General features: G+C 35.3%; 1 protein-coding gene across 6 annotated transcripts in view; it reads right to left on the bottom strand.

The window, feature by feature from the left end:
* The window catches only part of LOC108091779 (histone-lysine N-methyltransferase, H3 lysine-79 specific), a 39,019-nt gene extending 25,482 nt beyond the window's left edge, over window positions 1-13,537 (bottom strand). For 2 of the 6 annotated variants that reach the window (XR_001771415.2, XM_017191132.2), the window contains exon 1: window positions 12,639-13,536. The gene's annotated coding sequence lies outside the window, so the exon portion shown is untranslated. Of the gene's footprint in view, window positions 1-12,638 lie in introns of all 6 variants that reach the window. The other 4 variants (XM_017191131.2, XM_017191129.2, XM_017191130.2 and 1 more) reach the window with 4 other exon arrangements.
* Window positions 13,538-13,700: the final 163 nt, after the last annotated feature.

The following is a 13,700-nucleotide window of genomic DNA, read 5'->3' on the forward strand; positions in this document are numbered from 1 at the left end:
TAGAGAGAGAACCCGTTGAACTGAGTTTCCTCACCGCATGGGTAATTTATGGTATTTGTAATAAAAAAGGGGGCAATTTCGTTCAGCTGCTTCTCGCAATTATCTTTAAATCGATAGTGCAGGTATTATTATTAAATCAACTGAAGTATGGAAGGCCTTTCACATTTTAAATACATTTTTATGCAAATTAAGGGAAAAATCCAACATCTGTCGCTGAGATGACGCAGCTTAGTTTTTTGAGGATGGCACTAACATCTGCTACAAACTACATTTCCATTTAAAGGAAGTACATAAACATAAATATTTTTTTTGTCATTAACAATAGAATTGAATAACCAAAATGCCCAGAGGTTTTAGGGTTAATTAAATTTAATCAATATACAAGTTATATATTGGTTATGCTATATTCACTTAATTTCTACATCGCACAAATCTATACTTTTTCGAATGATTTAAAATCTATTTGTGGTTTGATATTTTCCTTTATACCTGACCTACACCTCACTCGTTATCTCCTTTATTCCGCTATATCTTTCTCCCTTTATCACAGAGCTGTTCAGCGGATATTACGTAACGTATGCAAAATGGAAACAAAGCACAGTCACAGCTAATAAATAATGCAAATGCATTGCAGTGGCATGGTGAAACGGGTTTTCAGGGGGTAAAGGGGGTTCGGAAGGCAATTGAACTTTTGCTGCACTAACTTTCTTAAGTCCAACAGCTGTTGCTGCAAAAGAAAGAGACGGTCACATCACAACGCCGAGGGAGATGGTGAGAGTGCAATAACTTTTCGCTTGTGTCCCGCCACATTTATTATCGTTTTATTTTTATCGCATAAATAAAAGTGCAAAAGAGTAAAAAGGGCTTGTCAACGGAAAAGTCGCGACGTCGAGTGGAATGAAATGAATGAGTTCAGCTGAGTTGAGTTGCGCTAAGAGTGGGACACGAAAAAAGAAACCGAAAGAGACGGATAGCAAAAAGTGTGGATAAAAACTTTAAGGACATGTTCGTCATGTTTACATTTCACTTCAAGTGCTTTGCACTTTAAGAACTTTTACCTTGGAAATTCATGGGGAGACAATGCGAGGTCAGGGGCGGTTTTTACGAAGGGTTAACTTGCGTCTTCCTGTGAGTTTTATATTTATGATGCCCCAGCACGCGACTGGCATTTTATTACACCCAGCGAATTGCGTTTGTTTTGAGGAGTAATGAAAAAACCTGAACCACACCCATCTTAAAGAACTGTATGCCCGAAGACCCTGGACCCTCGTTTTCCCGTCTTTACCGTTTAGTGGTGTTAATAGCCTTTTGTCAAAAATGGGCGTGTTCGCTAGACAGTTGTTGTTGTTTATGCTGATCAGAACACAGGGGCCAACACACTATTTTAGAGACCGCAAAAAGGTGCAATCTGATAAACAAACCAGACCAGAAACCAGAGACGGCTAAGAAATTATTAGTCTGTGTAGGGATCTGTGCTGTGAATTATTTACTGTCCTAATAGGTCCAAAAAGAAATAATACAGAAAGCTTGGGGGTTAAATTACCTATTACCCTACATGCTTGTTAGCTGTTTTTATATCATTAAATTGGAATAATTGGATAGGAATAACTTAACATAAATTATAATGAATTGTTACCCATAACTAGGGTTACCATATCGGTCTAAGTCAAAATCAGTTCCGTTGCAGCACGTTTTAAGCTCAAAACATTAAGCAAACATATGTACATAAGTAAACAAGGTAAAGGTAAAGCAGGGCTGGCGAGCAAAAAAAAACAAATTTCAAAAAGGAATAGAATTAATAAAGCATAATGGCGATTCGAATATTATAAGCCGAAAGACCAAAATGCAGAAAAAGGGCAAGGAAATATGAAATGTTAACAAGTATAATAAACTTTATAAAGAAGATAGTTAAAATAAAAAAACATATATTTTACTTCAAATTACAAATCTTAGTATACTAACTAGCATTGAAAACTCACTTTTGTTATGCTTTAACTATTTTATTTCCCAATTGATTAGCTGCTTCACTTAAACACACAATACGTAGAATTTAAATTGGCCGTTTAAAAACACATACACACAAAATGCACCTGCACATATAGAATAACACATACACCAAACTAAACTAGCAAAGCATTTGAAAATTAATTGCAAAAGCTATTTGGACCGGACCTGGGACAACATTTTGCATTCGGCCAAATGGAGAGAGCTGGGCATAAGAGTGAGACCGGGTGGGACGGAAACGAGGGCGTTGGTCACTTAAACGGAAAAATTTAAAACTTAAATGCACAAAAAATTGTCGATAACGCCACGAATTTAAATGCTGCAAAATATTTGCCGGCAAAAGATTAAAGCATACGCATACACTCACTTCATGTAAAAGTGTGTGTGTGTTGCTGTATCAGGTTGAATAAGCAATTTCAGTGAGTGGCTGGGTGGGTTAGTGGGTGGTTGGGCGGTGGGTGGTTCGCGGTCCGTGTGGGGTTAAATGCCATAAATAACGAAACAGGCGGCAGTCAGCACATAAAATACAAGCCAAGGAAGCACATAATATACAAAACAAAGAAGAAGAGAAAGGGGAACTGAGAGAAAGGAAGAGAGAAAGAGCCGGCCGGGGAATACATAAACACACTCGCAAAAAGCTTGGCTTCTGTGCGCCGTTTTTGGGTGTGAGAGCAGCAGAATAAGAGAAAGCGAGATAGACAGAGAAGTGTTGCAAATTTAGCTATCTTTCAGTCAAATCAAACAATTCCAAAGAACCAAACAACATATTTCCAAAAATTAATACAAATACAAAAATAATCTTAACATGAAAATCTTCTTCTTCTTCTTCTTAAAACCCATTGAAAAGTTTTCTTATTTTAAATTTAATGGTTCTCCAAAATATACGTTTAAGCATTTATTTTTAAAAGCAATACGGCAAAAACGGTCTAAATCGTTAAAAAAAAAACCTTACAAGTACATAGTAACAATCCCTTTCATAATATAATATTTACTTTGTTTTTTAACGGTTTCTTATATTAAAGGAATTCAAAAGTTTTCAAATAATTCCAAAATTGTGAATTATTCAATTTTTATACTCTTGCAGAGCAAAGGCTTGCCGAAGCTAGCTTCTATTCTTTTTTTTAAGCTCGACTAAAACATACGTTTTTATAACAAAAATTATTAAATAGGACACTTTATTTCCTTGGTTTATTTGGTAATCCACACTGGGCAGCACTAATTTTCAAGTGCTGCCGACGACGCTGCCAGCAGCCAAAAAAGGCCAAAGGGCGGCGGGTGGGGCCGCTGAAAATCGATAAAATCAAGGGCAGACAATGCTGATGCCTCAGTCAACGCCGCTGCTTTCGGTGGCAGCGCACGTGAGGCTGCTGCTTCTTCTTCTTCCTCCTCTTGTTAGTGGTTGGGTCTATTGGGTAGGTGGTGTTCTGCCGGCAGATTCAGAAGCAGCAAAGTCAACCCCCAAGGCAGCATTATTGTGAAAGTTTCCGACTGCGCGAGTGTGTAAGTGCGAGCAAAGGCAGTAAAACGAAATGAGAAAGCATGAAAAATAATCATTTTGTGGAGTTACTCCCACAGCGCCCAACCCCATTGTGCCCCTCATCACAACCTCCCTTAAATCCCTAAGAAACTTTTTTTTGGGCGGTGCCTGGCAAAATATTTCAAATTACAGAGCAGCAGCTAAAAAAGTAGATACCTTACGGGTTGTCGGCTCTTCAGCTTTACACAGCAAGGGTAAAGTTACTAACTTTAAGAACGTTTTCAAAAGTAATTCTAGGAAACATTTTTATAAATTCCATATAAGAATGATTTATTATGCAAAGAAAATTGTCTGAATTAATATATTTTCAGATATTAAAACAGTATCCATTTATTTTTTGTTGATTTTAAGAAAACAGAATAAGCAAGACCATGTTTTTCCCTTGGAAATATACTTTCTTTTTTATAAAATTATCCAATGAAAAGATTTTTAAATAAAAATATGTATTATTTTTCACTATTTAAATGCTATAAATATGGACAAAGCTGTACCTTTTACTCTATATTTTCGCTTTATCCGTCTCTGCCTTAATGCTGTCTTTTGGGCGCTGTCAACGGCAGAAAGGACGAAGATGGCAAAGAAAGGACGAATATGCCAGAAAAGGAGCAGCTGGAGGAGCAAGAAGAGGTGGCTGTTTGATTTTGCTTTTATTTCGGCTCCCAAAACTTTTTTTGGAAGTGCCAAGGGGGCGTTGTGGGTGCGGCTGTCCTGGCAGGATATTGTTTTTTGGCAGAAGAAGGCACGGCGCCGTAAAATTTAATGTGGGGACTAATATAAAATGGCGTCTGCCTTTAAATTTGTCCCGAGAATTTACAAAAACGGCAAGGATTCCTTTCTTTGCTTTTTCTTTTTTTTTTTTTTGTTTATGCATTAAATTAATGTGAAAATGTCAAGCTATTGGATGGAGGGGTTGGTGTATTGGGGATTGGCTTCATGTTAGTCTTTAGTGTTATTGGTAATGTATACCTACATATCAGTGAAAAAGAATGGGCGTGGCAAAATTTTCTTTCTCTGTTTTCAGTCCTATAGGCTTTGTATCTGCTCCGCTAGTTTTTTTTTTAGATTTAAGAACATTTTATTAAATTAACTTAAAAATAACTTACTGATTTGTAACTTTGTACAGCAAATTTGTATCTAACTTTCACAAAAAACAAAAGGAAGCTAGCTTCGCCAAGCCGAAGCGTATATACCCTTGCAGTCATCAAATATGTCGAACAAAATACATAAAGGCTAAACAACATCGAAGCTATGACGATTTTTGTATTAATTTTCCATATTTTCGACTTTTGTTCATATGACAGCTATATGATTTAGTCATCCGATTTTGATGAAATTTAATTTAAAATTCAAGAATCATTAGAAAACTCTATATTCCAAAAATCATGATTGTCTGATGAAAAACAACGATGTTATCATTTTATTTTCATTATTTCTATATATGTAGATTTTTCGATCTTTCCTATGGCAGCTATATGATATGGTAGTTCGATTTTTATGAAATTATTTTTTCAATTCAAGGGTATTTAAAAAACTTGATGTTCTAAAAATCATGTTCGTCGGATTAAAAACAACGACGTTATAATTTTTTTTTTCCATTATTTATATATATTTTTTTATCTATCCTATGGCAGCTATATGATAGAGTAATCCGATTTTGACCAAATTTAATCTAAAATTCAATATGTAGTAGTTAGAAAACGCCATCTGGAAGAAATCAAGTCGATCTGATCCAAAACAACGGCGTGAAAATTTTTTAATGCATTCTCTTGTATGGGAGCTATCCTATACAGTCGGCCGATTCGGCCCCATTCGACTTATATACTGCGTGCAATAACTACAAAACTTTTCAAAACTGAGAGACTAGTTTGAAGAGAATCGGACAGACGGACAGACAGACAGACAGAGAGACAGACGGACAGACAGACGTACACACTTATTTGGAATCTGATCGTGATGCTGATCAAGAAGATATATACTTTATGGGGTCTGAGGTGTCTCCTTCACTGTGTTGCAAACTTCTGACTGAAATTATAATACCTTTTGCTCTGCAAGGGTATAAATATCTAACTGTTGCTTCCATCAATGATTTTAAAGCCCTAAACTCTAATTAAGCTTTTGGTAGATTTGTTTTCATGGATAAGCTATTAAAATTTGCACTATCTTTTACAAACGTTTCTGTTTGGTATCATCTTTTCCTTTTTTGTGTCTTTAGCATCTGAAGGTAAATTAAAGCCTTGTAAAAGATTTCAAGCATTGGGCATTTGCTTTAAAATGCAAGAACATGAAGAAAGCTGATACAACAATTAGTGAAAAACAATTTCCACTTGAAATATATAATAGCCTTAATAGCAACAAAGAGTTTTAATCAAATTTTAAACCATCTTGATGCCACAAAGTTAAAGTAATTTAAATTCTGAAAGGGATTGTATTAGAGAACGGGAAACCCATCGCAATCTATCTTCATATTCAATGAATTAAATTATCGGCATCAAAGTGAACCAGAGCCGAGATGGCTTATACAAAAAGCCTTTTGAGCTTCAAGCTTATACACAAGAATAATTTTTGTTTTGCAATTTAGACAATGTTTGTATAATTGATTTTATGAACTTTAAAACTTTAAGCTCTTCTTTATAAAAAAATATAATTATTTTTTTAATAAATATCAGACATTTTACTATTTTAATTTTCTTACGCTTTCAGAATTTGTAAATGACAAAGCTTAACTTTAATTAAATAATACCAATATGGTACTTTCCAATTTGATATTTATTTTCTGTGTAAGAAGTGCGGCAACACTGCACAGTCAAGAATGCCCAAGTAAAAATGGGCGCAAAAACTAGTTACACAAACACAAACGCACAGCTACAGCTGCAGACAAGATGCCAGCCCACCCAACCGCCACCCACTGACCTGGCACGTTTTCCCCCACCCGCAAGGCCCCTCTGTTCCCCCTCAGTAGACGGTGCCACCCCATTCGGCCCAAAAGTTGAGCTTGGGGCGTTGTTGCCGCATTATTTTTATCAAAAATGTTATCAAAATGTGCGTTGCCAGCTGCGACTTCTGGCGGAAGGGGAGGGGGAAGGAAAAGGGATTTACTGAGCGGCGGGGGTTGAGAAAAGTGTGCTGAGCTTTCCACTGTGTGAATGAGGTCGACCGGTGGGTGGGGAGTGGATGGATTTTTGCTGGCTTAGATGGCATAAGAAAAAGTTGAAAATGAAAATAATGACAGCGTTGACTGAGAGAGGATGGGAAATAGGGGAAAGGAGGGTAAGGCAGAGGAGAAGGCAAAGTAGGGGTGGTAAAAGTGTGGGCGGCATTTGAGTGGGCGGCTTGGGTGGTAAAGTAGGTGGTGTGTTGGATTTCCAGCTTTTGTTCGTTGCTTTTTGTTTTGTTTTGTCTACGAGAAAAAGTTGCAGTTAGTGTGTATGTGTGTTGGCTATGGAATTTTGCGCATGTACACTGAATACATAATACATAAGTTATGTGCCCGGGTATATATACACAACGCAACGTAAATTGTTATCGATTTTCTCTGTTGCCATGTAAGAGAAAGGCGGCCCTAGGGGACTGAGGGGGGATCTGGGAATACAGATGAGGTAGAACGTACATGTGTGTGCCTTGTTTATGTTTATGGCATTTTAGCATAACGATTGCGGCTAAATAAGTTCATCTATCTACACTACAGCTTCTCTAACATAACAACTTTCCACAGTTGTGAAATTTTTAATTAAAGGGATTTCAAATCGGAATTAATTTTATTTAGAAAAAAATTTAGAAAAATTTAAATTGTTTTAAATTATTTTTTTTGTTACTCGTTACTTATTATTATATATTTCCTTTTTAACTTTCATTACATTTGTTTTAGACTTCAGGATTTGAGCTTAAAAATTACCGCTATATGATAATAGTATCGGCGTGGAGTTTCTAAATCTTAATGATATTATCGAAACACACACGCTTAAAAAAGGGAATCATATGCAAATCTTCAAATTAACAACACAAAACACAAGAAGCACCCTTTATAAAGATAAAATAAAAATACAAAGATCTAGCTTGTGGCGTCCTTTTTTTTTCAAGGAAATTAACAGAACAGTAAAAAATTACAAAAATAGAATGCAAAAATCGTTCAAAAAGACATTAAATTGCACTGTTTCAACATTTTTAGATCTTTAAAATGATAACAAGACGTAAAGTGGATAGACAAATTCAAAGACACTTAAGATAGGGCATAGGTAAACCTTTTTTTGGCAGAAAGAAGCAAAAGCCAATTTATTAGTTTCCTTTACCTCTGCTTTTTTACCCGAAACGGTCACCGGACTGGAACCCCCTTTCTTAATATTATTTTTCGCTTTTTACAAGACTTATTCACTCTGACAGGCGACGCCAGCTTGTCTTGGCTTCGCTTTCAAACACATGTTTTGTTGTTTTGGCTTTTCTTTGGCAGCTGCTGCCACAGTAAAAAATCAGGCAGCGGGAAAATCTAGAGCAAAACAACAAAAACAAAAGGCTGTTTGCATCCTGCAAAAGCAAAAGGTGTGGCCGAGGGAGCGAGAAACAGGAAAAAAGAATTAAGCAAACATTTATCGATTTATGTGCCCCAAAGAACTTAAAGCTGAAAATTGAACAGCACGAAAAACGCGCGCGTCATGCGTACTTCAAAAACAAAGACCAAAAATTCGCTAGCGTCCCAAAAAGGGAGGGAAATGCATGTACATTTATATAAAAATATATATGTATTTACGTGTCCCTATATCTGATTTGATTTTAAGCGAAGCCCGTTAAACGACGAATCAGCAGAAAAAACCGAAGAACGACCTCAATTTATTGCATTGATTGGAACTGATTCAATGAATGAAAAATATATATACTATACACACATTTATACTTGGAGCCTTGTAGGGCCGATACAATTTTTTTTTTTTTACCATTGTTAACAAGAACATTCTGAGAGCACATCATCTTAAAAAAAAAACTACAAAAATACACCCATACCCATATCCACTCAAAACCCAATCGAAAAGAGAGTGAAAATGCATTAGACATTAGGCGCACACACAAACTGAAATTTGGCAACAGCGCACCAAAGGTCTTGAAGTGGAACCAAATCTTTATCATTGGGTTGAAAAAGTAGGAAACGATTTCAATACTGTTGCAAACTCTTAGTAAAAGAAAAACGTTGTTTTACGACTTATTTAATTTCAACACAATTTAAAAGAAAATATATTTTTTTAATCTGAAGTTTTTCTTTGATAAATCTTATTTGAAAACATTAAAAAAGAAACCTTTAACCTAAAAATTGCATTTCTAATTTTTTTACTAAAAGTAATAAGAAATTGAATTTTTTGTTTACCAAACAATAATACAACTTTAAGTTTTATTTCATTCTATTTTAGCTATGGAACTCAAACAATGAAATTACTAAAGAATTCCTTTCACAGTTTTTTATTCTGCCCAACTATGTACATACATATGTACATATGTATATGTACATTTTTATTCCAAATTCCACACTGAACTTCAACTATTTTCTACTTTGTGCTATTTCTGTGACCAAAAACCAATTCTCTGTATCTAATGTTCCGTATAAAGTTGCATATCCAGCGTATCCAAACAATAAAAATAAAACACGAATGCAGAAAACAACAGAAAAAGAGAGACAACAAAAAACCAATAAAGACAACAAACATTGCCGGCCAGCAACTCCACGTAAACTTCATTTACTGTCTGGCTGTGGGCCCCATTCTCCTCCCCTCTTTTCAACCGCTCTTGCTCCTCTTTCCACCATTTATTGAACGGCCTGCACGCAGTGTTTTTTTCACTTTTTTTTCTAGCTCCGACACAAAATTACTTTTTGTGGCTTGACTGGTGAGGTCTCTCCATCTCGTTTTTCTGTCTTTATCTCACTCTCATTCTCTCTTTATCTGCCCTGCTTCCTCTCACTATCTTTATATAGCTGGGTTCAAAACAATAGTGAGCATACCCAAAAAACTTTTTTTTTTTCGTTTGGTTTTAAGCTTTAGAAACACAAAACAACCGGATCAATTAGACTAATTTCAACAATAACATAAGATAAGCAGGTTCGCTATTTTTAATTTAAAAGCTCCTTAAAAAAATTTTCAAAGGACGAAAAATTACGAGCGTTTTTAAATAAAGACTTTAATCTGCGTATCCGTAAATATATTCATGAAGGCAAAAAAGATAACTAAAATCTTGGCTGCGACTGTTGCTCATCGTTCATCTTGCATGCTCTTTCTGTTCGTTGTGTGATAGCTTTTATTTATTTTTTGTGTGTTTTTTAATAAATGCTTGAGTTCATTCAACTGTCAAAAAAAAACTATAAATACATACACATGGAACAGAGATAGGCAAAGAAAAAGAGAGGGGCATAAGCATGATCGAAGCTCACGACGTGCATACAAAAGACGTAAAAATCAAATATGTACTTCTTCTTTCGTTTAAAACATTTAAAAAATTTACTTTTGTACATGTGAAATCCATGACTTTTCGGCCACTGTTCTTAAGCTTTTTGATCTAAATTTAAGTTTCAATTCTAAACAGTCAACAACATTTTACAGCAGGCCATTTACAGTCCCCACCAAATCTTCCCTCCAAATTCCCAGCACTCACATTCTGTAAAAGTTTTTCCTTGTTTTATCCGAATGTATTTGTCTATTTTAGTTTCAGTGCCTGCTGTATGTGTGTTTATTGTATTTATGGCATTGTTTCGCTTTCGAGTTTCCGCCATGACAGTGCAGACCTCCAAAATGCAACTATTTCTGTCCCACATAGATACACAACAAATTCGCTGAGGTGTGAGTAAATAATACAGGCAGTCGAAATGGTTCATAGGATATATTTATGTACATATGTATGTATGTATCTTACATATATATTTAAGCAAGGTGTAAAGAAAAATATATATTTTTATTTAAGAATCAGTTCGTTAACATCATGCCCATATGTAGATACATACACATTTACTTTAAAAAGATTTGTATCTTTAAATTGATTAAAAAGCTTCCAGTATTTCTGCAGTTCTCTACCTTAATTACAGCAAAATATGAAATATAAATTTTTAAGCCTAGAAATGACAAAAATATATTATTTTACATGAACTTTTGTTTTAAACTTATTTAAAATATATTTTAATTAATTTTTTTTCAATCCATATTTATTTATAAACACAAAAAATTAGTGTATATTGCAAAATCGCAATACAACAAGTGATTGACCATCCTTTAAAATAGCTTTTGTACTGCAACCGGTACTCTTTTAAAAAGTCAGAACGTAAATATCTACTATATTCTTTTGTTTAATTATTATTATTAAAAAAGATTTTGTAAACTAAATAATGTCTTTTACCATTCTTACTGTAAGATATACATACATATGTTCATTTATCTTTTTGTGAGCGCCAAAAAGAAACTCTGTAAACTGAAAGAAAATGCGCAACCAGGAAGAGAAGCGGAAGATAAGAAAAATAAAACAAGGGAGACAAGAAAAGCCCCAAACAAAAAACGTACTAATACAAATAAACAGTCGGTGTCTGACTGCCAACGGTATCTCTTTTACATACCCACACATTTACATACATGGGCAAGCATCAAAAGCTACCACGAGGAAGAAGGGAGCTAGAAAACGAAGAAGTAGGCGGAATGGAGAGCAGAGTGCAATGGCAACAACAAAGCACAACAACACAGAACTCGAGGAAAAAAGTGGGGAGCAAAAACTGTTTCTTTTTAAATGTTTTTACTTCTATCTGTGTACATACATACGTACATATGTATTCCGGAGGAGCAACCAGAGCGATTAAAATACAGTAAGAGTTTGATGGAATGAACCAACAGAGTTTATAAAATAAAAACTAAAATTAAATAAACACACTACCAAGATAATTTTGGTTCAATAACAATAGCAAAACAAATTTAATTTTTTTAATTTGTATTGTTCTTCAATGTAAGTCATGTTAAGTTTTCTTTTAACTTTTTTGTTTATTTTTGCCATTATTTTCCTATTTAATTAATATTGCTTTAAGCAATTTTTGTTGAATTGAAAAAGAAAAATCAGGAAAATCATCGAAACGTGAAAATAGAAAAATAGTTGGGAACCAGTTTTTTTGTTTAGTAACTTTCTGTGTATGTAAAGACGTACTACCGAAGACAAACGAAACTATTGCAGCAACTTTTAATTGACATAAAACTTGCGGTCAGGATAAATGGCTAAAGTCGTTTCGGCCAAATGGCCACGCATGTTTCCATCCCCTCATGCTCTTAAGCCTTATAGCCGGTTCAACTAGTTGGCCATAATTGGTTTTCAGTTTCGGGTCCTTTGCCTGCAATCAACAAAAAAAAACTTCTCTAACTTGGCTTTAGGCTTATTTTTTTACTATCCATTGCGTTGGCGTTCTCGTGTGTTCCCTAAATTGGATTTTATTCCTATCTTTTACTGGCCAAAAACAACCAAAACATCTTCCAACTCTCACGTAAATGCCCAGATGGAAATGCAAATGGCAAGAAAGAAATTGAAAATAAACCAATATTTAAAATCAGTTTATTAAACAAACGGCAACCCCACGCTCTTATCTAAAGAAATCGAATTGTATTTTATTTTGGTACATTTTTTCTAATATGTATGTACATAGATTTACTTTGTCAAAGTTTTTTTTTTTTTTTTTTTTTTTAACTTTTTTAAATTGTTGAGCTTAAATAAGTCTACCTACCCTAGCATACTAAAATTTGCTTACAATATAATTTTCCATTCAAATTGAAAATTCCATTATGACACAGTTTTAAAGCGAACGCCCACTGTTTTCCCACTCTCTATTATAATTAACTGCCCCAGATTCAGCAGTATCCGTCACATGGGAAACCGATAAATAAATACGTTTGACATTTCTCAAGGTCTCTGCTATTACACTTCCGCTCTTATCAAAAACGGCGAAAACAAAACCAGTGAAACACATTTCTTACCCCTTAAGCACGTTTTATGTGTCAATTTTCCTATTGTTACCCAAGCAAAGTGATCACAATTTTTGGCAGATTTTTCCTGGTTATAATCTTTAGTTCTTGGTTCTTTTTCGGTTTATAAGATTACTCACATTTCGCGCACTCAGCACTCTTTTCTTCTTCCTCTTTCTCCTTCTGTTCCCTCGTGCTTTGTCAATTGATAAGCCGTTAGCCGACGCCTCTGCCTCTCTCTCACCACTCTCTTAAAAGTTATGTTTTTTATTCCATTCGTTGTTGTTGCTGTGGATTTTGGTTGCTTGGTGTTGGTGGCATTCCGGTTAAGAAATTGCAGAGATGGGGAAGACGAAGTCGTTTGAAACCGCAGTTCACTGATTAAGCACTATAATTAACTTTGTTGTATTTGCATTCACTTAATATAATTTTCGTTGTCAAGCGCTGCAGGAAATATGGACATATAAGATTAATTTTTACACTTTTTTATGATTTGCTTCTTCTTATTTCTTATTTACACACACACACTCTACACGCGCGAGAAAACTCGCGACGGCTGCTCCTGCTTCTTCTTATTTGAGCAGCATCCTCTTTTTTTCTTCGTCGCTTTCGCTCTGCTCTTCGCTTCGTATATTTCACACAATTTTCTTTGTTGCAATTTAGGCATTTGTTTTAGCACACATGCACACTGAAAACAGGCACGTACACACAGAAGCACTCACAGCAAATTTTATTTTGCTGCTCCTTCTCTTTCACGCCGCACTGATTTGCCGCCCCGCTCTGGCACACTGGCTACTCACGTAATTCAGCTAACTTTTCGTATTTCCCTTTGCGGTTAAATCGCACAAATGGCTTACTTCGATTTGCTGCAAGACAAACACGAGTATTGTATAATTAAGAACTTTTTCTCCACTTTGCTGCGACCCCAAAATGTTTCAGTACACACAGACACACACACACACACGCGCGCGACGAAGAGGACGACGCAACGACACGTCCGTTATGTTCCAGCGAAAGAGAGAGACAAAAACACAAAAGGAAGATGACAATAAGCGAATCGGGGAGTTCCTAACGGGTGACACAAATCACCTAACGCCTGGCTAATATCGAATATTCGATTGCGGAGGGGCAAAAAAAATTAAATCGCTCACGGAACAAAATTTTCATTGGAAAAAGCGTTTATTAAAAACATATTTTAGTTT

This window comes from Drosophila ficusphila, unplaced genomic scaffold (assembly GCF_018152265.1).
Source record: "Drosophila ficusphila isolate 14025-0441.05 unplaced genomic scaffold, ASM1815226v1 contig_791, whole genome shotgun sequence".
In the NCBI taxonomy this organism is placed as follows: domain Eukaryota; kingdom Metazoa; phylum Arthropoda; class Insecta; order Diptera; family Drosophilidae; genus Drosophila; species Drosophila ficusphila.